This window comes from Amblyomma americanum, unplaced genomic scaffold, assembly GCF_052857255.1.
Source record: "Amblyomma americanum isolate KBUSLIRL-KWMA unplaced genomic scaffold, ASM5285725v1 scaffold_26, whole genome shotgun sequence".
In the NCBI taxonomy this organism is placed as follows: domain Eukaryota; kingdom Metazoa; phylum Arthropoda; class Arachnida; order Ixodida; family Ixodidae; genus Amblyomma; species Amblyomma americanum.
Window position 1 is genome coordinate 941,897 of NW_027526498.1, and position 4,810 is coordinate 946,706.

Here is a 4,810-nt window from a genome sequence, read left to right on the forward strand (position 1 = left end):
AAGCGAAAAACTAGCAGGTCTACCAATATCCCAAACTCTCCGCGATATCCTGGCGTGATCGTTCACGTTGCGTACTAGAGAACGATCCTACAGTTTCGCTGTGGCACTATTATAGATCGAAGCCCAACTGAGCGCCGGGAATTCACATCCACACAAATTACAGTGCAAAGTAGCAGGCACGCGTGACAGGCAAGACGAAAGACTCGCTGCAGAGTTTTTGAACAGACAGAACTTTCAGTTCAAAGTAGCATGCAGACGCGAGAAGCAAGACGAAAGGCTCACTGCAGTTTTTTTAATCCACATACAGAAATGTAACATCCAATGCTTGGTGTAACTCATCGGACCTGACGTTTAAAATGAATGAGCATCGGTGCCGTCAAAGGCTTGTATTTCGTGCACTGCTCATCTTCCACCATTTCAAAAACAGCCTGCTGGTGCTTAGTGTTCAAGCTTTTCTCCACTCTTGCGCCCGTTGCTCACGCACTTGCCTGTCATGTAAGGCTAGCTACGAAACTTCAGTGCCATATTTCCAACAATCGTACGCAATGAATCACTTGATATACCTGAAACGTTCACCTACCTTTCGTAAGCTGACGTCTTGCGAACTATTCGCGATGTTTTGAAATGAAACACAAGCAGCATGGAGGCGGCCATCTTGTCTACCGCTTTTTGGTCCCCTAGCGATCAACGCAAGTACAGCCATAGCAAGCATATTTGAAAACAAAACAAAAACCCATGCCGAAATGCATGCCAGCACTTTTAAATGCTCGCATTTTAGCTTTGATAACACTGAATAACGTACACACCGCAAGTGGCCAAGATTTCACAACTATATAAATGGTTTTCACGTTTGTAAGTTTGCAACACAATGGTTTGCAAACAAATTTGGCTGCTGATGATGACACTAGCCAAACTGCGCTTTTGGTATAATTGGCGCCGCGTTTGAAAACGTTTGCGCCATGTTTAGGCCAGTGCAGACGACGGGTGCCGTTTGAAAAAGTGCTGACGCAGATGATTCATGTCGCGGTGGTTTTGATAAGGCAATGCGACAAGCGAAAGGCGCAGTGTTTGATTCGGCACCGGTGCCGGTGGGACGCCATCTTTCGAAGCGTCTCTTTTTCCCTTGCTCGCAAAATCCGCCCTTCCAAATTATTCAAAAGGAAGTGCTCTGGGGCTAAATGGCGGTGTTGACAGAGCGAAAAATGCTCGACAAAATCATACATTACCAAAGACCGGCCTAAAGTGCGCAATTATCAAAGCAGTACAGACACTTTTCGCCTGTACGTTCTGTGTAAGCATAAGACAAGTGAATATAAACTGCCATGTAGAATATGATTAGATCTAGTTAATAATTCCAGTAAATTTCTTATTCTGGTTTCGCTGTCTAGCATCCGAATAGCAAAGTGGACTAGTGCAATTATGTACACGTTATGTAGGCTTACAAAACCAATTAGAATTACAAAATATTTAGTCGGCATGGACGAAAGTGGAATCCATATCTACTTGTGTGCTAAGCACCGTTACAAATAAGAAAACATGAAACTGATGGTTTAATGTCCGTGCTTCTTCAGAAGTTTGTTTCCGTAGTAAATGGTTCATTGCTTGCTGCCACATCGCCAAGCGTAGTCCTTCGAGGCGGTGTAATGTATGCTGAACGAAATCTAGGCCTGTACAGTTTGAAACCTGGGCAACGAATGTAACGTTTAAAATTGCTCCAGCCATACGCGCGGCATACCTGTGTCGTGCTCACACTTTTATGCAAATGAACAGTTTACTTTACTTTGCGTGAGTGATATATGTGCATAAAGGCAAATCAAGGGCCTTCATTATATTTATACTCTGTGGTGCTGTCATCAATATCGGCAGCTTCTTGGCACTACAACAATGTTACGCAGTGAAGTGATTTCGTTGTATTGTGCAGGCACTGATCTAAGCATGCAATTCTGATTGGCCTCCTTCTAAATAACTGGTTTTGATTTCCTCAGGCGTTTAATAGTGCACAGCACCTTGCCTTGAAATTTTTCCCCCTTCTCATTACCTTTTCCTATTCCTGCTTTCTATTCCTTCCCACCTGGCGGTGGAAGATGCATGCATATCTGCAAGGCCATCCCCAGTTCAACCTTTCCCTTCACCAGTTGTTTTTGAAAACATCTACATTCCCATTCCTGTATATTAACCTGACATTCACTGCCACATTTCACGACGTGCAATAAATGAGTGTAAGTCCGCATTTAAAGAACCTTTAGTAGGCCGTTTCATTTTCCTGCAACTAACGCAACACTGCACGAAAATGAATCCATTGGCGCAGAGAACAGCAGGCACTTCAATACCTTCAGCCAGATAAATCGAGGCGCCTTTCCTTATCAGGCAAATTCAAAGGATAGCAATGGTGCTCAGTGGAAAAAAAGAGGCGCCTCATATGAGTACCTAGACAGAGCCACCCTGGGAAGTGATGAGCGAAAAATGTAGTCCTGAAGACATTACATGGCTCAGCACATTGAAAATTGTTTATGAAACAACCATTTTCATTTGCACCATTTTTGTGTTGCGCACCATTACATTTCATTTATTGCACCGGCAGGTGCTGCCTGACGAATTGTACAAATGGAATGCAATGTAGCAGGAATGAATGCAATATACTGTTTCTGAATTAAAAATTTATAAATTTTACAAAAGGACACATACAACCAAGAACTGGGGGCACAGCGACACACTCCCAACACGTGCCAGTACAGAAAAAATATAAAAAAACGCATCACCACACACATCAATTTATGGAGAAGTATGAAAGCCTTTACAATGAGAGCTGCAAGCGATTGAATAAAAAAAATATTTGAAATTTGTTCAGTGCACAAAGCTGCACTGAACATAACTTCAAGCTAGACTTGTACAAGGGTGCTTCCAGTGATAGTGGTGGGCTTGAAGAGTTGCGCGAAACATGGAGTCCTTCCTTCATGGCACGAAAGCAGGAGATTAATATTTGAAATTTGTTCAGTGCACAAAGCTGCACTGAACATAACTTCAAGCTAGACTTGTACAAGGGTGCTTCCAGTGATAGTGGTGGGCTTGAAGAGTTGCGCGAAACATGGAGTCCTTCCTCCATGGCACGAAAGCAGCAGATTCCACGCCCTGTTATTGTTTTTTATGTGGCGTCTGAAATCAAACTACTGTGCGGCTGACCTAAGTGCGCAGAAAAATTTGAATGAAGGCTGTATGCCTGCCGAGCAAACTTGCAAGGAGCGCTTGGTAAGAAATCGACGAAGACAACTTCTTCTGTCTTGTTTGGCGCTTACGATCGATGACAAAACGCCAAAGGGCGAAGTGTTGCAGTATGTGATGTGTGGTTGTATGTGTCTTTTCCTTAGGAAATAGAAGACGACCACGAAGTGCGATATGCTGGGAAAAATAAAGTGCTTTGCCAGCATAAGCGCGTTCTTTTTTTATGTAGCTGTTGCACAGAGGTGACCGCGAGAACCCACCCCTTCTGCGCACTAAATTAGCAAATTGCCTTCAACACCTGCCGCACGCATTTGCTTACCATCGGTTGTGCGATGCCGACGTGCGCCTCATTACCAACGGGAGCTTCAAAGCCGCCCGTGGCAAATAACCGCAGTGCATATATCACCTGCCGTCGCACCGACAGCGCGCTCGCACGCGCACCTCCCAGTTCATCGGAGACTTCGTTGTATAGCCACTCCACAGTCTGCTTCTACAGTCGAAAAAGGCGCCGAAACAGCTCGTCTGGCAAGTCAAACGCGTCTTCGTGCACCCTCCTTCGCCACTGCTCCCGCCGGGGCAGACGCCTCAGTCGTATCGCAGCGTACACTGCCGCCATTTTCTGTCACAAACGCAACGGTCAAATTGACCGCCTCGAGATGATCACAAGAAACTGTCAATTTGCGCCTGCATAATTAGGTGTGCAACGCCATCACTTCTGCCACATCTGTGACGTAATCTGCAGCCACCCATGACGCAAAAAAGCAAAATGGCCGCCGGCCACGACACACCATTATGAGTGAGGCTAACTGGCCCGTTTTTGAGAAGTTTTTGACAACTTTTCTATTTGACAGTTCCGTGATACGGCCCCAGGAGTCTTAAAAACAATATCAGCAGAAAGCATGGGCAGTGCCCAAGACCATTCTGCGCTTGCATCTACAGGCACCAAGTGATTTGGAAATGACTACATTGAGAACATGTCACAATGTGGGCAGGTGAAGACAAGCACAGTCATTGCCATTGCATCATTACAACGATAATTGGAGCATGACTACAAGGGCACTAGAAACGTCAGGCACTTAAAAGGGAATTCATTTCAGAGCTAACTTGAGTCTCTATTAATATGGAAATATATTAAATTATGAGAATGACGAGGAGACTACGCCATGCTTTCATCTGTAGTGCTTCATGATAACTAGTCATATTTCTCACAAGTTAGATTAAAAAGGATAAAAGGCAGCCAAACAAAATTCAACAGCAAAAAACCATACTGGACTGTTTGAATTGCTAATAGAGTTTTGAAATCCACAGATGTAAGGGTGCGTCATGAGTGAAAAAGAAAGGAGGGATGAGTAAAACACTGAAACGAAGGAAAGACACGTTAATTTGCACATGGCACTTGAGAGAAAAAGAAGAGGGAAGAGAGAGCAGTGGTATTTTTGGAAGAGATGAAGACGACGACGACGAACCTGAAAACAAGGCGGAGGTAGAAGAAAATGAAGTGACGAATAAAAGGAGAGATGGACGTGGACAGGAGGAGGAACATTCTAAGAGCGAACATTGGCACACTGCCATCAGCTGCTGCAGGAGGTGC